Raw genomic sequence first — 25,093 nt, forward strand, 5'->3', positions numbered from 1 at the left:
AAATAGCACTAGTAGAGGCTGGGGAGATGGGTCAGTGGAATAAGCACTTCCCAAGCAAACGCAAGGGCCTAAGTTCAATCCCTGGTTCCGAAAAAAAAAAAAAAAAAAGCACTAGTATACATCACAGAGCTAGAGAAAACTTTCCTTATATTCATCCATAACCAGAGGAGACCCAGAATATAAAAAACAATCATGGGAAACAAAGGAAATGCAAGTGGTATCACAATTACTGACCTTAAATTATATTATAAAGCTACTATGATAAAATTATCATGGTACTGGCATAATGACAGACCTGTGGGGGTGTGGGAAAGACAGGTCTATGAATCAAAGGAACAGATTAGAAGATGCAGACACAACTACAAATATACTCAACCACCTTATCATAGACAAAGGGACAAAACATGATCACTGGAAGAAAGATAGCCTCTTTAATAAATGGTGCTGAAAAAGCTGGCTTTCCAAATGCTGAAAGCTAAAATTAGACCCATGTGTGTACACAGACAGTAAACACACTGAAAAATTAGGGAAACCACATCGTTCACAACTTTCCAGAAAGAAAGAAAGACAGAAGGAAGGAAAGAAAGAAAGAAAGAAAGAAAGAAAGAAAGAAAGAAAGAAAGAAAGAAAGAAAGGAAGGAAGGAAGGAAGGAAGGAAGGACCATGCACTAAACTATTGTCAAAATGGATTAAAGATTTAAACATAAAAACAGAAACACTAAATCTTCTGATACAAAATATAGTTAGAGATCTTAAAGACAGGGTTAGATAGAGAGTTCATAAACAAAAACCAAACTGCATGGGAAATATTTCACAGAATCAACAACTGGAATCTCATCTTTTTGAAAAGTTTCTGCACTTCAATGTAAGTCTGCAACAGAATAAAGGGAAAACCAACAAACTCGGAAGAAATTATAACCAACTCTTCCTCTGACAAAGGCCTTCTATCTAGAACATATAAAGAAATAAAAAAAATCAGGCCCCCCCATTCAAAGACTTAATCCAAAAATGTCCATCTGTGATGAATCTATACTTCTCAGATAAATAAATATAAATGGCAAGTAAATATATGAAAAAATGTCCAATATCATTGGTTGTTTGAGAAATACAAATTGAAACAACACTGAGATTCCATCTCACCCCAGACAGAATTTCAAAGAATCAGCAACGGAGAGCTCATCTTTGAAAATTTTCTGTACCTCAAAGCAAACCTCCAACAGAATAAAAAGAAAATCCTCAAACTGGGAAAAAGTTACAGCTGACTATCCCTCTGAAAAAGGCCTTCTATCTATAAAGAATTTTTAAAAATCTCACTTCCCAGTTTCAAAGACCAATCCAAAAATTGGCATCTGAGATGCATATACACTTCTAAGAGGAAGAAATACAAATGGCAAATAAATATATGAAAAAATATAGGAAAAACACATGCTAAAACAGCATTGAGATTCCATCTCACCCTAGAATGAATGGTTAACATAAAGATGTCAGCCAATAACAAATGCTGGCTGGGCTGTGGGGAAAAACAAACCCTTCTCCACTGTTGGTGGGAGTGCAGACTGTTACAACCACTATGGAAATCAGTGTGGAGTATTATTCAGTTATAAAACAGGATCAATTTGAGGGTTTTTATTGGTAAATGGATGCACCTAGAGACCATATTCTTTTTTTTAAAAGACATTTATTCAGCATTATGATCAGACTATTAAGTTTAACAATCAACAGCATGGGTGCAAAAAAAGGCCTACATTAAAACCTTTGGTTGGAATGCTTTACACTTTCTACAGAACAGAAACTGAAATAACCTGTTATGCAATTAGTCACAAATATAGTCCTCGAGTTTTTTTTCCTCATACACATGAGTATTGTTTAAAACATGTCTTCTTTGTAGCAGCTAGGCCGTGCCACCACTGTGGTTGGCTGAATTCACAAATCTGTTGTAACCTGTAGATTTTCTGTCACTTCTCTGGCTCTCCTCTCCTGCTAAGCTTTGTTTCCTGGAAGTGTTTAAAATATTCTGCAATAGCTACTGCTGCTGCTGGAGCCATTGTAGCCACCCTGATTTCATGGTTTAGTAAAATATTGGCCTTTAGCAACATAAGGCCCAGAGTTTCTGCCTCCAAAGCTTCCTTCCTTCATGAGTACAAAATTTGAAGACTGATTGTTGTAACTTCAAAATTCATTGTAGCTTCCACTATCTCCATAATTGCTTCCACTACCACAGCTAAAGCCACCTCCACCTCCTCTGTTGTTATAGCTGTAATAGCAGCCACTCCTACCATAACCACTGCCCTGGTTTCAATAATCCTGTCCACCACTTCCATAGCCTCTGCTTCTTCCAGAGTAACCAAGGCCATCCCCTCCATAACTACCATCATTACCAAATCCATTGTAGTCATCTCCACTGCCACCATATCCACTCCCACCATGGCTACCACCAAAGTCACCTCAACCACTGAAGTTTCCTCCATGACCAAACCTGTCATTGCCACCAAAACCACCTCCATGACTACCACCAAAATTTCCAGAACCACTTTGACCTCTTTGGTTAAATGAGGCACTAGCCATCTCCTGCTTGGACAGGGCTTTCCTCACTTCACAGTTGTGGCTATTCACAGTGTGGTATTTTTGAATGACAATCTTCTCCAAAGAATCATGATCATCAAAGGTTACAAAACCAAAGCCCCTCTTCTTTCCACTTCCTTGGTTGGTAATAATTTCAATCACTTTGATTTTTCCATATTGTTCAAAATAATCTCATAGGGGATGTTCTTCAGTATCATCTTTAATGCCACCAACAAAGATCTTCTTCATTGTTAAGTGGGCATCTGGTCTTTGAGAATCTTCTCTTGAGACAGCTCTCTTTGGTTCCACACCTCTTCTGTTCATTTTGTGTGGCCTTGAATTCATGGCTGCACCCACCTCCTCCACACTGGCATAAGTGACAAAGCCAAAGCCCCTGGAATGCTTGGTGTTTGGGTCTCTCATTATCATGTAGTCTGTGTGTGTTCCCCATTGCTCAAAATGGTTCCTCAGACACTCAACATTTGTTTCAAAGCTCAGCTCTCTGATGAAGAGTTTCTGTAGCTGTTTGGGCCTTTGGGAGACTCTGACTTAGATGTGATGGCAGTCAAAAGAGAGACTGACAATGCTTCCTCCGCGGTGTCCACCAGCCTTGTGACCATAATCTTAAGTGAAATAAATCAGACCCACATATGCAAACATCATATTGTCTCCCTAGTGTGAGAACCTGAAAGAGAAAAATAAAATCTGAAGCATAGAATAGATACTGAGAAAAGGGAATAAACCTATTCAACATGAAGGAATTACTGAGTTGAGGAGAAGGACAGCAGAGGGAGTGTGGGAAGACATGTATCTATGTATGTAAGCAGGATTGATTGGACAACTGTACTGAGGCTTTCTGGTGGTCTATGGAAAGGAGTATTTAATGCTCAATTTACTTTGTCTCTTTTCTAAAATTGTTTGTCCTTTATTTCTTCAAAATTTCCCATATATTTCTTTCTTTTTTTCTTTGTCTTCCAATTTTATGTGCATATATTTGGTAAAATGAACAACTAGTTGGAAGACAATGTTACGAGCTACAACAAATACTGTGAAAATCACATTACATTGTTAAGTGAAATTCTGTATCACTTGTAATTTTTCTATTTTCAAACTATTTTGTACTCTCTTTAAAAAATTTAAAAGTTTGAGCCTAATCTAATTTCTCTTTGCTCTATTCCTTATATGCTAGGGATCAAACACAGGGTTTTGGATTTACTTGGCAAGCCCCTACCCCTGAATCACACCCCAAGCCCTAAGGATATACATCAATCTCAGCACTCTGCAAGGAGAAAAGTGAAGTTTTGAAGAAGTGATGCTCTAGACTTGAGGTGTATGAGCTATTTCTACCTTGTAGGTGGAATGCTATGCAGGATAAATGGGGAATGTCTAACCCAGCGCTGCACATCTATTCATTCTCTCTTTATAGAGAAACAACAGAAGAAGTAGCATTATACCTGGAAAGTTGCCTAGGGAGTATCAGATCACAGCAAAGAAAATTAATTGGCTAGTATCATTAAATCTGTTGTTCTAACACCTAAATTTCCAAGATCAGGATTTTGATGAGGTCCTGAAAGTGTGAGTAATTATGAAACTCACTGTTTTTTAGAACAGTTATGCAAATCATTTCCTTTCTATGAAATCATCTACTTTCATTTTCACTTCATTTGTAGGATATTTATTTTGGCATCTTCAGATTATAATTTCATCACAGCATGTACAAATGCCATCACTTGATGACTACACATACACATATATTTTGTATAAAATGTATAGTGAAGAGCCATATCTTAATTAAGTTCTTTTTCTACAGCTCCAATAAAGTTAGATTTCTAAACAAGATCATTTTAGAAAGAAACCATAACATAAAAAATCAATTCATAAGCATTCCCATGTCAATAAAAGCAAAATGAAATTAATAAAGTCAAATTTATAGGTGAATTCCAGGTAGTCAGGTAGATTTGGAAAGTTAGAATATCTGTATAGAGGAGTCAAGTTGTAACCACGGAAAAATGACAAATTATTTTGAGATGAAGGGTGTACTGTACAATTGATTACAATACTTCAAGTCTTCCATATCTATGTACTTTGACTGGATTTTAGATATTTGTAAAACTGTTTATTTCACATTAACTGAAAATCTCTAATGAATTGTAATTTCTGATTTTAAAGAATGTTATTTTAGCATTGTGCATGACATATGCATAAATGATAACAACTGTACTCCTGACTTGGCTTAGGAACTGTAATCTCATCTCAGTACATCCCATGCTCTGCTCCTATCATTTCATTCTCTTCTTTTCCCTTTCCCATGGGTATGCGTTACCCTGATTTTTTTTCTATTTTAAAGAGTATCAAAATTTCAAAAATGTTATAAATTTCAAAACAAGATGATAAGAAAGGGCTGGTGAGATGGCTTAGTGGTCTAAAACACCTACTTAGAACAAGCTAAGCAAAGCACAGGGACCGCGGTTCAATCCCCCAGCACCACATGCCAGCCAGCCCCGCCCCCTGGTAGGCTGAGCTGGCCACACACACACGCACACACACACACACACACACAATAAATAAATAAATAAATAAATAAATAAATATTTTTAAAAAGATGATAGGAAATCAGCAATGGTTGATATATTGCATATTGTTATCATGAAAGTAGTTGTTCAGATTACCAGATATAAGCATGCAAATTTGGTAGAAAAAAAATTAAAAATTAACTGTTCTTTCAATCAATCAGTAGAAATTAGTAATACAATTATCTTAGCTATCATATTTATATTTTCCCTTATTTGTTTTTCTTCTTTCCTTTATCCTACTTGTTTTTTCCTTTGCACAATATCTTTCAGATTTTATTTACTCTTTCATGTTTTTTTTCTTTGATAAAGCTTCTGTCTATACAGTTTGGACACATAGTGATCCTCTATCTCAGCTTCTCCAATGCTGGGATTACAGGCATGGGCCACCACACCTAGTTCTGGCACCCATACAAGGCACCCAAGGTTCCAGGGCCAGCAAAGCATGTCATACCAGGGATCAAATTCAGGACCTTGCACTTGCCAGGCAGGCACTTAGACTGCTGAGCTATCTCCCCAGCCTAATTTTTCAAGTTCTAACACTAGGGGCAAAAACAATGTTTACACATGCAGATCTCACTTATTTCACTTATGAATATGGTCTATAGTTTCATACAATTACCTATAAAAGCCTAGAGTTTATCTTTGTTTTTGTTTAAGTATAACATTCAATTTATTATTTCTTTCTCAAAAAAGTTTTCTTCAGTCCATTAAGACCCAGACTTTGGTGGAAGTCATGGGGCAGCACCAGCAGGTCTAAATTGGGGTGGAAATGTTTGGTCCTTGCAGGCTTCACGAAATCATTTTCTGACCACTTTGCTGTGAATGGCACAACTCACCCAGTAATGCAGCTCCACATACAGCTTGGGAAGCACATAACTGTCAAAGACACTTGCTTCAGAAATGTCTCTGATGGTGGCAGCCTCCACGATGTTCCAAATGATAAACTTCTTAATGACCTTATCCTTGGGTACACACTGGTGTAGTTTGTGCAGTGAATAGGTTGCACATGACCATAACCCTTTTTTGGCTTGATCATTGCTCCTTCTTTTTTCATCATCTTGCAAAGGAGGACCTGAAAGAGCTCAAGTTTATCTTTCTTCATAGCTGAGTAATACTCCATTGTATATAATACCACATTTTTCCTATCTATTCTTCAGCTCATGGGCATTTGAATTATTCCTAACATTTAGCTGTGACAGATTGTGCTGCTATAAAATGGGTGCACACATATGATGTTTTCAGTTCTTTTGTAAATATACTCAGAAGGGGAATAGCTGAGTTCATTGGGGACCTCAAATCCTAATTTTTTGAGGAATCTCCGCACTGATTTCCATAGTGGTTGTATCAGTCTACACTTCCACCAACAGTACAGAAAGGTTCCGTTCCCCCACAGCCCCTCCAGCATTTGTTATTGGTTGACCTCTTTTTTTCTTTTTGGTACCTGGGATTGAACTCAGGATCCTGTGCTTGCCAGGCAAGCACTTATTCTACTGAGCTATCTCCCCAGCCCCTTGGTTGACTTCTTGATGATAGCTGTTATGGTTTGTGTCTAGTTGTCCCCCAAAGCCTCGTGTAAGTTATGGGACAGATGCGGCTGGAGGAGCAATGAGTGGCTTGAGGGGCAGAGCCAGAGGAGCAGGGTGATGCCTGAGGGGTGGGGCCAGAGAGGAGTTGACTGTTAGACTGGCTAGCCTGTGCTTTCTCAGAGATGTGGAGAGGGTCATCCTGGACATGGCAGCGCCCCAGCCTCTCCTCCAGTGTCTTGAAACGTCCAATAACTATGAGCTAAATAAACCTTTCTTTCCCTCATTTTGAGTGTCGGGTATTTGTCACAGCAATAAGAGTAACTAAGACAGAATATGGTACTAGGAGTGGGGTTAGAGAAACACAATATAGTGAGGGAATTTTTAATGGCCTTAAGAGTTCTTGGAATTGGCTTCGAGATTTGATGAGACCTAAAGACACCATGGTCTCTTCTGGTATTAAGCAGCATATTGATATTGCTTGGCATGAGGTTTTTAAACTAACATGCCTAATAGATCCATTTGATTACACTAATTCATCACTGGTGAGATGTCAGGAATTTAGAGATTCCATGCAGGAAAACTTTGAATCTCTTTTTGCAGAGTAGGGAATATAATGATGCTGGCTGGTTGGTCTTAGCCTCAGGGGACAAACTTATGAATGAAAATAAGGAACATGAAGATAAAATTTCCTGCCTCCAGACTCAGATAAAACATTTAATAGTTTCTAAGCTTGTCCTGACAGAAAATCTCTCTTTTAGCCACAAGGCTGAGGTTGCAGAGACACAAATGCAATCCCTCATAATTTGATTGGCTTAGGGCCGGGCAGATAACGCAGTAGAATAAGTGCTTGCCTGGCAAGCTCAAGGTCCTGAGTTCAATCCCCAGTACTGCAATAATAATAATAATAATAATAATAATAATAATAATAATAATTTGTTTGGCTGGACTGCAAGGTAAATTAAATGCTCAACCTCGAAGGGTATCTGAAACAAAGGTGAGGGCACTGATTGGAAAAGAATGAGATCCCATGAATTGGAATGGAGATGTGTGGGAGGATCCTAAGGAGGTTGAGAATGTTGAATTTTTAGATGCTAATGAGATTATTTCGCCTAAGGAAGAGATTTCCCCACCCACTGTGGAAGCGGCATCACTGCCTTCACCCTCTGCCATGTTAGAGTCTCCTAATCTATCTAGAGAATCCAATCCTGCATGCAACAAACAGAATACTGATGGGACTCCTCAGGACCCAACCTCACCACCCATTTTTGCCTCTAAGCCCATAACCAGGCTTCAATCACAGAAGGCCCCCAGGGGTGAAGTATGTAAAGTGATCCATGAGGAGATCCATTATTCTCCCAAAGACCTTCTTGAGTTTTCTAACTCTTATAAGCAGAGGCCTAATGAGCAAGCTTGGGAGTGGATTTTATGAGTGTGGAATAATGGAGGAAAAAACATACACCTGGATCAGGCTGAGTTTGTTTATTGGGTCCACTAAGTGAGGATTCTGAATTTAATGTTGTGGCTCGTGGAGTAAAGAAAGGTGTTAGTACTCTATTTGGCTGATTGGCAGAAGTGTGGATCAAAAGATGGCCCACAGTGAATGAGTTAAAGATGCCTGGTATTCATGGTTTACTATTGATGAAGGGAATCAGAGGTTTAGTGAAATGGGAATGCTGGGGAAGATCTGTCCTATTAAACCTAATCCTCTACATTTGGAAGATCCTGAAAACATACCTTTCACCAACACCTTGAGAAACAGATTTGTGAGGGGAGCACCAGCATTCCTGAAGATCCCTGTCATTGTTCTTCTCTGTATGCCAGACCTTACAGTGGGGACTGCAGTTACTCAAATAGGAAATTTAAGGGCCATGGGCTTGATTGAATCTCAGAGTGACAGAGGTCAAGTGGCAGCACTTAATTACCATGGGCAGCAGAAGTGGAACAATGATCAGAATAATCTGACATGTACAGATCTATGGCTTTGACTGATTAGCCATGGTGTTCCCAAAAGTGAAATAGATGGGAAGCCTACAAAATTTTTGCTAGATTTATATAAATGAAAGAATTTAGGGGCAAAAGAACAGAGACCTACTTCAAATTGTGGTAATAGGCAATCCCAGCCACTCAACCAGTTCCCAGATTTGAGCCAGTTTACAGACCCAGAACCCCTTGAATGATGGGAAGTCCAGGTCTCCTAGGGGAAAGATCCTAATGTCCCCAGCATTTATACAGTAAATTTTTTTCCCATTCTTCTCCAGAGAGACTTAAGGCCTTTTGCCCAAGTGACTGTACACTGGGGAAAGGAGAATGATCAGACATTTGGGGGATTATTGGACACTGGTTCTGAACTGACACTGATTCCGGGGGATCCAAAACACTATAGTGGTCCTCCAGTAAGAGTAGGGGCCTATGAAAGGCAGGTGATCAATGGAGTTTTAGCAAAGGTCTGACTCACAGTGGGTCCAATAGGCCCTCAATTCCATCCTGTAATTATTTCCCCGGTTCCAGAATGTATAATTGGGATAGATATACTTAGTACCTGGCAGAATCCTCACATTGGTTCCCTAAGCTGTAGTGTGAGGGCTATTATGGTTGGAAAGGCCAAATGGAAACCATTAGAGTTGCCCTTGCCTGGTAAAATAGTGAGCAAAAATCAGTATTGCATTCCTGGAGGGATTTCAGAGATTAGTACCACCATCAAGGATTTGAAGGATGCAGGGGTGGTGGTCCCCACCCATTTAATTCTTTCATTTGGCCTGTGCAGAAAACAGATGGGTCTTGGAGAATGACAGTAGATTACCATAAACTGAACCAGGTGGTGGGCAGATGCTCTCGGCTCACTTCCTCATCTAACTCTGTGACTGGCACATCTTGCATTATACCTGTTCCTTGTATTATATTTGTTCCTCTAGTAAAACCCTGACTAAGGAGGCCAGACACTGTGCCCATGGGAGGGCAGTGTGTGAAGCTGTGAGTGAGAAGCCTATTCAGTGGAAACCTCAGAAGTTTGGAAAAGTCAGGAATGTGGATCATCTAAGGGAAACTGAAAGGAGGGAACAAAGCCGGCCTAAGAGAGAAGCCATGGAAACTACCACCAAGAGTGCCTTAGGGGTGGAGCCACATGGAGCTCAAAGTTTGCCACGGAATGCTTTGGATATTCCACAAGGACCTGCAGGACTTAATGTTTGCCCTGCTGGATTTTGGAATTGTTTGGGCCCCACTGGTTTGTATCCTCCTGTGTATACCTTTTGGAATGGCAATGTTTATCTTGTGCCTTTGAATGTTGGATATATTTAACTTTTTATTTGTACAGGGGCTCACGGTTGAGTTTGCCTTGGATCTTGGAGACTTGGAACTTGGACTTTTTAGCAATGCTGAAATTGTTGGGACTTTGGCAACTCTTAGAGATGGACTTTTAGACAAAGGGATGCCTTTTAGACAAAGGGATGGGCATGAGACTTTGGGGGCCCAGGAGCAGAATGTTATGGTTTGTGTCTAGTTGTCCCCTCAAAGCCTCATGTATGTTATGGGGAAGACACAACTGGAGGAGCAAGAGTGGCTTGAGGGACAGAGCCAGAGGACCAGGGCTGGGCCTGAGGGGTGGAGCCAGAGAGAAGTTGAATGTTAAACTGGCTAGCCTGTGCTTTCTCAGAGATGTGGAAAAGGTCATCCTGGACACGGCAGCGCCCCAGCCTCTCCTCCAGGGTCTTGAAACATCCAGTAACTATGAGCTAAATAAATCTTTTTTTCCCTCATTTTGAGTGTTGGGTATTTGTCCCAGCAAGGAGGGAAGAGTAACTAAGACAATAGCCATTATTTCTGGAGTGAAATGGAATCTCATTGTTTTAATTTGCATTTCTCGAATGACCAAGGATGTTGAACACTTTTCTATATTTACTTGTCATTTGTATTTTTTCATTGGCGATGAGGATAGTCATCTCAGATGCCTATTTTTGGATTGGGTCATTGAATTTTGGAGGCCAGGTTTTTATTTTTAATGCTTTATTTGTTCTAGATAGAAGTCCTTCATCTTAGGGACAGTTGCCTACATGTTTTTTTTTCCCCAGTTCATGGGTTTTCTTTTCACTCTGTTGGTGATTTTTTTTTGACATGTAGAAACTTTTCAAAAAGATGAGATGCCAGTTGTTGATTCTTTGAACTATTTCCTGTGCAGTTTGTTTTTTGTTCATGAACTCTCTGCCTACCTCTACATATATAAGATTTCTACCTACTTTTTCATCCAGTAGATTTTTAAAAAAATGTTTTAATTAATTAATTAATTAATTTGGTATAGAGTCTCACCAAGCAGCTCAGATTTGTCATGGTCTCCCTGTCTCAACCTCCCCAGTGATGTGATTACAGGAATGTGCCACCACCCCTGGTTTCCGTGGTCTGCCTAGTGCACTCAGGGTTCCAGGTCCAGCACAGTGTGTGGTACTGGAATCAAACCCTGCTCCTTGCACTTGATAGGCAGTTGCTTAGACTACAGAACTATCTCTCCAGCCCTCCTCTAGTACACTTAGTTTTTCTGTTTCAATATTTAAATCTTTGGTCCATTTGGACCTTACTGCATGGTGACAGACATGGTTATAGTTTTAGTCTTTGTCATGTGAAAAGCCAGTTTTTCAAGCACCATTTATTCAAAAGGCTATCTTCCTTCCAGTTGTCAATCATAAATACATGTGTTTGTAGTTGTGCCTACATCTTTTAATCTGCTCCATTGATCCTGAGGTCTTTTTCTTCCCAGTACCATGCTGATTTTATCACAGTAGCTTTTTTTTTAAACCTTTTTAAAAAAAATGTATTTATTTGGTTGCTACAGGGTCTCACTATGCGACTCAAACTCATAGTGATCCTCTTGTTTTCAGCCGCCCCAGCGCTGGGATTACAGGCCTGTGCCCAGACTCTGTGGCCTTCTCAGCCTGACCTGGGGGTGGGGCTGGCACAGCATGTGCTGCCAGGGATTGAACTGTGGTCCTTGCACTTGCCTAAGCAGGCGCTTTACTCCGCTGAGCTATCTCGCTGGCCTCCATAGTAGCTTTATAGTGTAATTTCATGCCAGTGATTGTAATCCCACCAGCCTTTCTTCATTGGTCAGGATTGTCTTTGCTATTCTAGGTCTCTTCTGGTTCCTGATGAATTCTATGAATGTTTTTCTCTAGATCTGTGAAGTATACAAGTGATATATTGATTGTGATTGTATTGAATCTGTATAACAACTTTTGGAGTATGGCCATTTTCATAATGTTGGTTCCTTCTATCCACGAGCAAGGAATAACTTTCCATTTTCTGAAATCCTCTTTGATCTCTTTTTCAAGAGTACTATAATTTTAAACAAACTTTTACTTCCTTTGTGAGATTGATTTTTATGTATTTTATTATTTTAATGCTATTTGAATGTTGTATTTCCCTAGTTTCTCCCTCAGTGAGTTTGGTGATTTTGTATGCTATTGAATTTTGAGTATTTATTTTATATCCAGATATATTACTGAATTTGGTTATTAAATCTAGGAGTCTTTTGGTGGAGTTTTTGGGGTCCTCTATTTAGAGTATCACATCATCTATGAATAATGATAATTTTACTTCTTCCTTCCTAGTTTATTCCTTTTTTGTCTAGTTGTTTTTGCTAATATTTCCAGAACTATATTGAAAAGGGGTAGTGACAGTGGGCATCCTTGTCTTATTACTGATTTTATAGTGAAAGCTTTCCAGGTTTGTCCACTTAGTATGATGTTGGCTGTTGGTTTGTCATAGATGACTTTTATCAGGTTGAGGTAAAGACCATCTATTTTGATTTTTGTAGGGCTTTTATAATGAATGAGTGCTTGACTTTGTAAAAAGTTTTTTGTGACTTTATTGAGATGATCATGGGATTTTGGTCTTTGCCTCTGATGTGTTACATTTATTGGTTTACATACATTGAACTATGCCTGCATTCCTGGAATGAACACCACTTGGTTATGATGTAAAATCTTCTTGATTTCTTGCATTCTGTTTGCTAGCATTTAATTTAGAATTCTTGCATCTATGTTCATTAGGGTGATTGGCCTGTACTCTTTTTGTTCTGTTCTTTCTCTGGTTTTGGTATTAGGGTAATAATTGTCTCCAGGAATGCATTTGGTAGTATTGTTTTCCTTTCAATATCACTGAAGAGTTGAGAAGAGTTGGCATTAAATCTTCTCTGACTTTCTTATGGAATTCAGCTGTGGATACATTCAAATACAGATTTTTCTTTGTTAGTGTTTAAATTACATTTTCAGTTTCACTTACTGATATTGGGTAATTTAAAATTTTTATATGTTCTTGATTGAGCTTTGGTATTTTGTAAATTTCTAGGAATCTCTCCATTTCTTCTGTGTTTTCTATCCTATGAAAGATTTTTGAAGTAGGTATTGATGATCTTCTGAATTTCTACAGGATCTATCACCATTTTCACTCATTATATGAATGAGTCTTTCTTTTTTTTGATAAGGTTGGCTAGAGTTTTATCAATTTTATTTACTTTTTGAAGAGCCAATTCTTCAATTATTAATTTTTTGCATTGTTTTCTTAGTCTCAGTTGCTTTAATTTTTGCTCTGATACAGTTTCCTCCCTTTGGGCTTTGGGCCTGACTTGCTTTTCTTTTTCTAGAAGCTTGAATTGCATCTTAAGGTTTATTTTGTGCTGGTTCTGTCTTTCTGATGTGAGAATTCATTGCTACAAATTTCCCTCTGAGGAATGCTTTCTTTATGTCCTACAAGTTGCATCTGCATTTTTGTTTGATTGTAAATATTAATTTCTTCTTCAATTTCTTCTGTCTCTGATTGGTTGTGGAGAATGTTATTTAATTTCTGTTTTTATGGAGTATCTTTTGCCATTAATTTCCAATTTCAATGTAATATAGTCAAATAATTTGTGTGGAATAATTTCAATTCCTTTGCATTTACTTAAGCATTTTCAATGGACTAGTATATGGTCTTTTTTAGAGAACATCCCATGTTCACATGAGAAGAATGTGTGTTTTGATGTTTCGGGGTCAAACACTCTGTAAACATCTACCAAGTACATTTGCTCAGTGTATGAGTTTCCTTTTGAGTTTAATGTGTTTCTTGTATACAACATACTATTGGTTATTGTTTCTTTTTCCTTTTTTTTTTTTTAGTTTCAAAATTTTTTTTTGAATTTGTTTTTTTTTTCAAAATTTTATTAATAAACAGATAGCAATGAGACAGTTTCAAATCAAATCAGAAGGTTATTGTTTCTTGATTCACTCTGCCAGTCTGTTTCCTTTGATTGGTGAATTGAGGCCATTTTCATTAATAATTATTAGTGAATATATTAACTGGTTATATTAATTTATCTTATGTTATTTTCCTACTGTTGGTTCCCTATTTTTCTCCTCTGTTTAGTTTGTTGTCCTACTTGGTGGTTCCTCTCTATTGTTGTTCTTGGAACTGTGGTCTTTTTTTTCCTCTTTGTAGAGTATCTTTCAGTACTTTTCACTTGGTTGATTTGGTGGTCATTAATTTCTTCATTTGTTCTTTGTTATGGAAATAAATTTCTCCATAAATCTTGCAAGATAGTTTTGCAGGGTACATTAATTTGTTGGAAGTTTTCTTTCAGGTCTTGAAATACTTCACTCCAAGGTCTTCTTGACTTTGGGGTTTGTGCTGAGAACTTGGCTGTGACTCTGTTGGGCTTTCCTATGTAAGTGATCAGTTTCTTTACTCTAAGAGCTTTTATTATTCTGTTCTTGTTTTTAATTTGTGGGATCTTGATTATTATATTTCTGTATGCAGATATGTTTTGGTCATGGCTGTTTGGAGTCCTATATGCCTCACTTTCCTGTATGTCAGATTCTATTCCCATGCTTGGGAAATTTTCTGTTATTATTTCTACAAATATTTTTTATGCCATTTGTGTTAACTCTTACTTTCTCCTTGATACCTATCATGAAGCAGTTCAAATGTTATTTTGTGGTTCCTTGTTACTTTTAAGTGATCTTTCCTTTCATGATCACTAACCACAGTGCTATATTCAAAGTCTGAGACTCTAAAGTTTCATTCAAGCAGTTTTGCCAGTTTTCAATGTAATTTTTTATTTCCTAGATATCTCTTTTTGAATCATGCATTTGAATTCTTTCTTGTACTATTCATTTAGTGTTTCCGTCATTTTCCTATGCTCCTCTTTTTAAAAAATATATATCTTCTTTACATATGCTGAGAAATTCTTTCATTATGACTGTCATTTCTTTTTTTTACCTGAGATATTATTTGTGATCTAATTTCTTTTATAGCCTAGTAGAGTTGAACTTTTTTTTTTCTTTTTCTTTTGGTGGAACTGGGGATTGAACTCAGACCCCTGTGCTTGCCAGGGAAGCACTTATTCCACTGAACCATCTCCCCAGCCCATAGAGTTGCACTTTTACTTTAGTTGTTTTCATTTCAGAAATTTCCGGTGTGTGACTTTCAATTTCTTCTATGTTGACATTTCCTGGATTCATTTTGAGTGGGCTAGAGTTGTGAGACTGCATTTTCCTCCTTTGTTTTGACATTTTACATATCTAATTTCTTTTAAGATTTTGTTTCCTATGTTGATCTTTGTGAGTTTTGGTAGTAGGTAGCTATAGTAGTAATATAAAGTTCTCTCCTGGAATAGTCTCATTTCAGGGATATTGTCTGTGTGTAGGAAATTCTTGGTTTGAGTCTGTCCTATCCTACTTTCCTAATTAATTGAAAGCAAGATGTTGGTTTCTGTTTGCCTCAGTCCCCAGTCTTATGTATTTTTAAAAATGTATTTAGTATAGGGTCTACAGGGTCTACAGGGTCTCTCTACGTAGATTGGACTCATAGCGATCCTCCTGTTTTCAGCCTCCCTAGTGCTGAAATTATAGGCATGCACCACCACACCCAGTCTCAATTGCCATCTCAGCACACTCTGGGGGTGGGGCCAGCACAGCACACTGGGGATTGAATCCAGGCCACTGCGCTTTGCCTAAGCAGACATTTTAATCCACTGAGGTATTTGGCTGGCCCCAGGCCCCAGTTGTATGTTATAGGGCTGTGGTGAGGTTATTACACCAGAGCTTCCCAATATTGTTATCTGGGAGAACAATTGATTAAAACAGATATGGCATCTTACCTACAATAGCATAATTAGTAACAAGCACAATTTGGAAACTGACCAAGTGTTGTAACTATTGATTTTGTACTTCAGACCATAGAAGCAAATATAACAGAAATTATGACCATAAATTAGGAGTCTTATATGCCAAGCATTTTCTCTTATTAAGAGTGGATTTATCCTAATTTCCTCCAGACATGACAGTTGCAGTGACCTGAGCACTTCCTGTGCTGGCTGCCCAACCTGTAGTGTAGGAATATGGGCCACACACTAGGTTTACTCCAGATGGAAGCTCTCTGAATGGCAGAGGGGTGGTACGTGTGGTTTCTTCCTTCCTGTATTTCCCTATGGAAGCTCTTGAGGCTCACTGTGGTTTTTATGATGCTGGGGGATGGGGGCAGGGTTTTTCCCCTCCAGAGAAGCTCACCAAAGCTCTGGAGTTCCTGAGGCTCACTGTGGTGGGGGAAGAGGTAGTGAGTGTGGACTTGCCCTATATCTTATACTTATCATTTCTTTGCTTTTTTTTTTGGGGCCGGCCCAACCCAACCTTTTTTTTGTGGAACCAGGAATTGAACTCAGGCCCTTGCACTTGCCAGGGAAGTGTTTATTCCACTGAGTAATCTCCCCAGCCCCTCATTTCTTTGCTTTTCTTTGTAGTTTTATCACAAATGGCTGTAACCTTGTATAATATTGTTAATTTTCTATTTTTTTTAACCTCATGTTACTGGGATCATATCATTATTTTTCTCTATAATTTGCCCTTTTCCACCCTTTACGGCTCAGTAATTCATTCAGTCAATATTTATTTCACTTTTTTTACCTATTAAAAATAGTGCTGGCATTAACCTAATGGTACACATTTCCTGGGTAAGAATTTCTTCAGTGGATCAGTGGTGGTGATCCTATGACACACATATTATTTATTTTTAAGACAAAAGATGAGTTGTTCTTGCTAAACTAACACCTCAGTATTCAGGTTTAATTGCAGCATTGGCACTTTGCAATAAACAAGTGGGCTCTGAGTTTCCATTTGGGTATTCATCTCTAAAAGGTTCACCATCACTGGTACACACTTAGGAGTGGAATTGCTGGATTGTACATTAAATTTTATTTGAAGTGCATAGTGTTTTCCTGAGTGGTTTAAGGCAACTTATATGTTCACTAGAAGAATTTAAGTGTTTTCCTTGTGTTTCAATACATTTCACTCATTACTAGGTCAAAATGTCTGACACCCAAAATTAAGGAAGGAAAGGCTTATTTAGCTCACAGTTTGTAGAGGTTTCAGTCTATACTTGGCTGGCTCCCAGACAGAGTGGCACATGGTAGACAGCAGCAGTTTATAGCAGCAGAAAACAGCAAAGAGCAAAGGGAAGGGCAGCAGCTGCCGCTTCTAGCCAGCCTCTTCCCCTCCTCATATTATAAACAAGATATCCTGGAGCTGGGGGTGTAAAACTCACACAATGTCCAAGCCCTCCTCTTGTACAGTTATAAACTAAGAATCTTGTTTCTCTGCTGAGTCACTTAATTAAACCTCTAAACTTTTCAAGTTGACACAATGTATCAACCGGTACACCTTGTCACATATCCTTATCAGTAATTCATAGTGAGTTATTTTTGCCAAGATTCATTCTGCAGATGGGTGAACCTATCATCTTTTCATTCTTTCTGATTGCATTTTTTAGTTCAACTTTAACCTCAATTTGCAAGTTAACCTATCATTACACCCTGTATCACCTATGGCTTTATCTATTGCTTTTAAAGTAAACCCACTTCCCAGATGATGAATGAAGTGCTGGGTGTTGTTTAGATTATTTATTGTTCATCAGCATAGCACTGGCTCAGCATACAGTGGCACAAATTGATGCACTCAGCATTCCTCTTTCTCTTTTCCCTCAGTTACAGCTATGCACCTTCCAAAAACATGCTGTTTCTTGGAGGAATAAGGTTAGGTGAGTTCCATGCCACAGCACCTAGAAGAACCTGAGTGCTGAAGTTCACCCATGTAATTTAAATATCAGGTTAAACACTTCTACTGTATGTTTGAATTTGGCGCCACTAGCTAAATTCTTATTTCCTTCCCTCCTTCACTTCCTCTTCCTTCCATGCTTTCTTCTTTGTTATCTGTTTTGACATAGGATCTCACTCTGCAATTCCGGCTGGCATTTACCTCATTTTGTAGTCCAGGCTGGTCTCAAACTCTCAGCCATCCTCCTTCCTTGGCCTCCAAGTGCTAGGATTACAGGTGTGTACCACCATACCTAGCTCCACTGTCTAAATTCTAAAATTGCTCAAACTAAAAATTAAATTCAGCAAATATTTCTTCCTTCTTCATGTGGGAGGATGGGTAAAATCTTAGTATTATTAAAACTTGATTTAGTATGTATTAATATCTGCATTATAACATTATTTAGAGTTTAATATTTTTTAAGAATGGTTAAATTTCAACATAACAACCATTGTTAGTTAGCTATTCTTGATTTGAAAATTTGTAACATATGTTTTGCTGTATGTTGTCCCATTTCTGCCTTTGTTTCTGCTATTTGTTTTTACTCTTCTAAAAGAAAATTAAATTTAAAAAAAAAATGGTTAAATTTCAATTCAGGTACTGGTCTATTTCAGTTTTTAACCATTACCACAGTTAGCCTTAACTATTACTACTACTAACAGAGTATTCTTACTCTTTCACCATAGCTATTCACCCAAATTTATCAAGTGGAGTGTTGATAAATTTAGCTCACAGTTGTAGAGGTTTCAGTCTATACTCGACTGGCTCCCAGACAGAGTGGCACATGGTAGACAACAGCTAGTGTCACTGAGCAAGAAGTATTATCTGATTGATCCTGAAATATGTACCTGAACAACTTGTTTCTTACAATAAGGAGGGAATTATAAGTTGCATTTAAGCATTAATGTTAATTTAAAAGGATCTACATAAAATATTTGCTGGGTGGGTGTGGTGGCACAGGAGGTTGAGGCAGGATTATCACTTCAAGTTCAAGGCCAGGCTAGGCTACAAAAGCAGTTCAAGGCCAGCCTGAACTACACAAGTAAGAAACTGAGGTACAGAAACGTTAGAGGTACTGTGTCCAAGGACCTGGGTCCTTGTCCAATGTCCTGGATTCCATGACTGGAATGCTGCAACTAACATATAGAGATGAAACACATAGGCAAATAGACTTATGATTTTGAATGATGCCAAAACTTTGAAATTCTTTTTCTTATTTTATTTTAATCACATTTCTATTTATGTAAATCAGAAGCCCCACTCCCAAACCTTATTCTTAGATTTTGGCAGCTTGGACATCTACCCAGATGACTGGTATTTCAATCTTTTTTCTTTTCAAAGTACTTACTTGTAGGTGGCAGTGTTAGTTTGAAGCTCTATTTTGCATTTTTCTGAGGAAGATTAGAAAAAGCCATCTGGATAGCATCACCCTAAAAAATTATTCTCCAAGTGGAACTTCCTTAAGACAAAATGCTAAGAGATGATATAAAGCTAGGCAGAATTCAAATGGAAAATTTTGAAACATTAAATTCTGGTATTCTAGTATTTACGAGAATTATCTTCTACATAACAAACTCACTGCTTTCACTTTTCTTGTTTTGGGTTTTTTCTTCTTCTTCTTCTTCTTCTTCTTCTTCTTTTGAGGAGAGATTGTTTTGGATGAAAATCTTGGCCCTTAATGACATTATTATTATATTTTTAGCTCTTGTTGGGGTTTAACCCTATTCACACATAGCTTGTTTGGTTTTGAATTTTAGCTTGTAGTCCACTTGCCTCAGGCTTCCAGAGTGCTGGGATTACAGATACGCACTAGCATGAGGCTTTTGTGTTCCTTTTCTTTTACATAGCTGTCTCTTCTTTTCAGGCATTCATTACTGTCATCTACATCTCTCAAATGGTGCTATACTTAATGTAACTGTTTGCCTGGAACAAAATCTGGCAAGCAATGGCGGGTTAATACTAAATGTTTGTTTATAGGCTGACTGACTGTCCTGCTTGTGCTGACAAATGAGTGAATGAAAACCTTAGTAGAGGGCAAAGAAACAAAATGGAGAGTAGATGTGAAACATTCTCACCAAGAAGCATTTATAGCATTTTTTACGTATCTCTAGAATTTATTAACCTCTATGAAAACATGAAAAGTCTACATATCTTTGTAATTTCACTGTTCCACTTAGAAAAATCAAAGGTTAATTTGAAAATAACTATTGTCTCCATAAAAATATATACATTTGTCTAACTATGGAGTCACTTTAATAAAGTATAAATTTGAGCAATAAAACAAATGGTTATATTGATCCCTGACACCACACAAAAAAAAGACAAATGGCTAATTATGTGGGTTTTCAATGAATGAAATGTATTGCTTTCTAAGATTATAAAACAGAAGAAGACTTAATTCAAGAAAATATGAAAAACACAAAAATATATTAAGGAAATAAAAAATTAAAATTTAGAGACTACAAAGCTTAAGAGCCTAAATTTATTTTATTTATTTTTAATAAATAAATTAAATTAAATTTATTAAATTATTTTTAATAAACTGAATTGAATTTATTTATTTTTTTGGTACCTGGGATTGAACTCAAGACCTTAGGGCCTAAGTTTATTAGAAGGTAAACTTTTATGACGACAAAACTAAGAATGAAAATACATACGAATCAAATGATCCCTTTTCCGTTTTTTTTTTATCATCAAAGAATGTTTGCATAACATTTGCTTAGATGTAACCACAACAAATGTCATAGTTGTTAACTTTTATTACTTTGAAAACTATAGAGGGTCAATGTAAAAATAATTACCATGTAAAATAGGACTTCAAGGAATTCAAAGTAAAATGTAAATTCCCAAAATGGAAGAGCAGTTTACTATGCTATGAGGATCTAAATTCACATTCCTAGTGGTTGATTCCAAATAACTGGATAGTGTAAATGCAATTAAGTGAATTAACTGGACAAATTTTTTTTTTTTTATGGAGACAATAGTTACTTTTAGATTAACTTTGTAGTGTGGTCTCCATCAGCCATAGGTTTTAGATTCAATATAAAGTTTTTAAAACAGTAAAGAGATTTTCTTTTTAAAGTTCATTTTCAATTGCTCTGAAGGGAGCCAAAATTATTTTTAGGCAGTTAAACTTAAGAGAACTAGTGTAACTCATTGATAGAGTAGTTAAAAAATAACAGATTTTAACAAGAAACAAACAAACTTAAATGTGTATGCCACTTATACTTTTTTTTTTTTAACTTGGATACAGTTCAGATTCATAGTGATCCTCCTGTCTCAGGCTCTTCAGCATTGGGATTACAGGCATGCACCACCATACCTGGTTCTGGGCCTGGCATGGCATGTAGTAAAGGGGATTGAACTCAGGTCCTTGCATTTTCCAGCCAGGCACTTAAACTGTTAAACTATCTCCTCAACCTGCTAGTTATACTTTTAAACTAATGCTTGACCTTGGTAGGTTTAGAGCTCTGATTCTCAGTTTTGTATAAAATTGGGATTGCCTTAGTCACTTTTCTTGTGGCTGAGACCAAGGAGGAAAAGTTTATTTAGCTCAGTTTGTGAAAGACTATAATCTGCTGGCTTTAAGGCAGGGTGGCATCAACGAGGAGAAACAGTTCATGGCAGGTGGAAGGCAACAAAGCAACAAGGGACAACCTCAGTTCTTTCTATCCTTTGTATCTTATTCAGGCTACTTAGGATGGGGTAGCACTCACATTCTTAATCCTAGTGCCCTTGATCCTGGTAATGTACCAATCCTGGTGTCATACACTCTAGATCCAGCCACCTCTGAAAAAGCCTTAGGGGAATATCTAGACACAAACCATAATAGGGATATTTTTATAAAATTTATATAAAATAGGGTTTGTATAAAATAGGGATGGGATTACAATAATTTTGTAAAATTGCTTATGAAGATTAATTACATGTCATTCTTAAGGCACTTAGCATTCTATTTAGTTAGGCAATGTTTATTGATCACCAACCACATGGTAAGTACTGTGCCAAGTACCTCCCTTTCCCTTTCTTCAAATTTTCCCCTAACTTTTACTTCTTTATCAGGTAAAACTTCCCCTGAGCTTTTGGAGACAGCTCCAATACTCCAATCAGTGAATGATAAGAAACTATTAAACATACACAATAATTACTGGGGAAGACCTCTGTGGAAGATAAAGGGGAGGAGCCAGGAGTGTACAGGCAATGCTTCAGATTTCCATGCAGGTCAAACATCTATTAATGGAGAGGAAGAAAGAAGGAGAATTAAATAGAAAAAGGTTGCAGTCAGTTATAAAAATGTTTTGACTAGTAAACTCCCTAACTAAAATTGTCCATTAGTGGAGTCCTAATTATGCAGGAATGGTGTAGTACTATCCTTGATGCCCCCATTTACTCACTGGTTGATTGCACTTCCACAGAAGCATGGCCTCAAATGTTGTGACAGGGCCGGAGAGCACAGAGGAGTTGGTTGACCAACTCAGGAGATATGGGCGCCACCCACCTGTGTCATCATATCCTTTGGTTGAGTCCTCTCAGTTATTTGCTCTTATGATTCACATTTTTTTCTTATCTTTATTATAATTAATTTTGTTTTCTAAATTCTAATGGTTCTCCTCTTTCTCTAAACTACAAATGGTATGAATATAGTCATTAGGTCAGTCTGGTTTATCAGTGCATCTTCAACGTGTATAAGACACACAAGATGAGTTCCTACCTGTGAAGTAGAGAAGGCTGTAGCTTATGTTAGAGAGTTGTGACTCACATTTTGAGAAATGCTTAGTTTCTCAATTAGCTTTATACAAAATGATTAGTGTGATGCTTGGCATATAAGCTCCTAATAAATCTCTCCACTATCAATTCTTGTCAAGATTTCTGCAACACCCTACTTAACCATTTTCAACATATGATTCACAGGCATTTTCAGAGGTCATGAGGTAAAAGTGTTTTCATAGATAATATTAAGGACATAGTTTTCATTTATTAACATTTGTCTTGGATGATTCTAATGTGATACTACTCCACACCAACTAATCATGATAAAATAGTAACATGTTGACAAGGATGTGGACTAGCTGATGGGAATGTAAAATGGTACAACCACTCCAGAAAGGTGTGATATTTCCTTAAAAAAGTAAATGCAGTTACTATATGATCTAGTGATTTCATTCCTAAATACAAACCCAAGATAACTGAAAACATTTTTAAATAGTAATATGTAAATCAGTATTTATAGCATTATTCTTAATAGTGCAAAAATGTAAACAGTCTTATTAACTGGGAAATGATTGATCAAAATGTGGTATATCTAAACAATGGGATATTGGCCTGGATGATACTTAGGAGTAGGTATGTGCTTTGTATTGTTAGAATGTTCAGCAACATATCCAGTATGTCAGCTCATTAGACAGCATTAGCAACTTTCTCCTCCAAGTGGTAAAAACTCAAACTGTCTCTAGCTATTTCTAAATATCCCCTGGGAGTAAAAATCACATTGGGTTGAAGAACATAGGCACATATTTATATTCCTTATATTTTTCACTGCCACTTCCAGTTTACAAAAATCCTAGTTTTACTTAGCAATGTTTAATAATGAAATGATAATTATGAATTTTATCAAATCTTGACTTTGAATATATATATTTTTGACAATAACATATGGGAAAACTTCTATGGAACTGGTAATATAGCTCCATAGTACAGCATGCACAAAGCTTTGATCCCCAGCACTGACACCAAAGCAAAACTAAGCCAAACAGCCTAACACCACTCTATTGGTCATTAATATAATTTAACTTTCTTTTTATAAAATATTTTTAAATTTAAAAACTTTTTAAAATGTAGCTTTCATGCAAAAATAAAGTCTGTAAAAGTTGCATTAGCATTGCGATCTTCCAAATACTTAAAGAGATTATTCTGATGAGATTGGTATATTAACAAATGTGGTATTTTTGGATAATGTAGAATGAAATCTGTCAACACTTGGAAGATCTTCATAGTTCAGTAAATCAATATTTTCAAATGACCAACATAGCATATTACAAAATCATGCAGGGTTTAAGGGAATTATTCAAAGGGAAACATGGATCATTATCTTTCTTCTTTTTGACAGTTTTGTGAAGTATAATTGAGACATAGCACATTGCACATGTTTTAACACATGAACATACTAGTAAAACTACAAAAATCAAGATAATGAACATCTTTACAATTCTTCCTTCCCGCCCTTCTCTGCCATCAAACAGGCTATTAACCTGTCTTTTTCATGAACAATTTTTTTTTGCATGTTTTGGAATTTTATACAAATTGGTCATATGGGATTTAATTCTTTTTGTTTTTTCATGCTTTTTTTGTTGAACAAAACTGAGCTTCATCCATGTTGCAAGCACCACTTGTATGCATCATTTTATTTTGAGTAGTATCCACTATATGATATACTATTGTTTATCCATTCACCTATTGGAGGACATTTGTATTCACTTTGGCTGTATAAATACAGCTACTGTAAATACTGGTGTACTCATCTTTATGGGGATGTATATTTTCTTTCATTCATTCATTCTTTCTTTTTGGTTAAACACTTATAAGTGGAAATGGCTGGATCACATGTAAACACATACCTTTTCAAGGAACTGAAGTATTTTTCAAAGCAGTTGCAGCATCTTATATCTCTTTAGTAGTGTAGGGTAGTTTCAGTTTTAGTACTCAAGTGTTCATATCAATATTTGGTATGATTAATCTTTTATTTTAGTAGTGTTTCATTTTATTTCTTATTTTATTAATTTCATTGAGAAACAAATAGCAATGAGACAGTTTCAAAACCAATTAGTAGGACAGTTTCAATAATTAATACATTGCATATTGTTGTCTTCATAGTAGTTATTCATAGTATAAGATACAGACATGATATCCTGTCCAAACACTATTAGTACAAATCTTTCTTTTCATTGAATTAAGAGAAAGTGGCTGTATATCTATTCTAACTATTTTGTATATACAGACACAAAATGGTCCTTCACTTATATCCTCTTTTTTTTGTTTAGTTTAGTCAGAGATGGGTATTCCATTGCCATTTAAATATTGTAGGTACAGGAGTTCAGCAAAATAATCCAGTATAGTCCAGTAGTCCATAATAGTAGTGGGTTATCCGTAGGACTGGCAATGTCAGAAGTTGTTGACTTGAGCCTTTTACAGCTCAGTATATTAATATGGCTTTACTTTTTACACCATGTTTTTATACTTTTCTGCTGGAAGGTTAAGACCAAGGTAAAGCAAGACCTATATAACAAGAAATGTAACTTTTGTATCTGACAAGGTCAGTCAAATCCCT

General features: G+C 36.9%; 1 pseudogene; it reads right to left on the reverse strand.

Moving 5' to 3' along the window:
- Positions 1–860: 860 nt before the first annotated feature.
- Positions 861–25,093, reverse strand: part of LOC101585422 — a 38,335-nt pseudogene continuing 14,102 nt past the window's right edge.

Source organism: Octodon degus, unplaced genomic scaffold, assembly GCF_000260255.1.
Source record: "Octodon degus isolate 3935 unplaced genomic scaffold, OctDeg1.0 scaffold00238, whole genome shotgun sequence".
NCBI classification, from domain to species: domain Eukaryota; kingdom Metazoa; phylum Chordata; class Mammalia; order Rodentia; family Octodontidae; genus Octodon; species Octodon degus.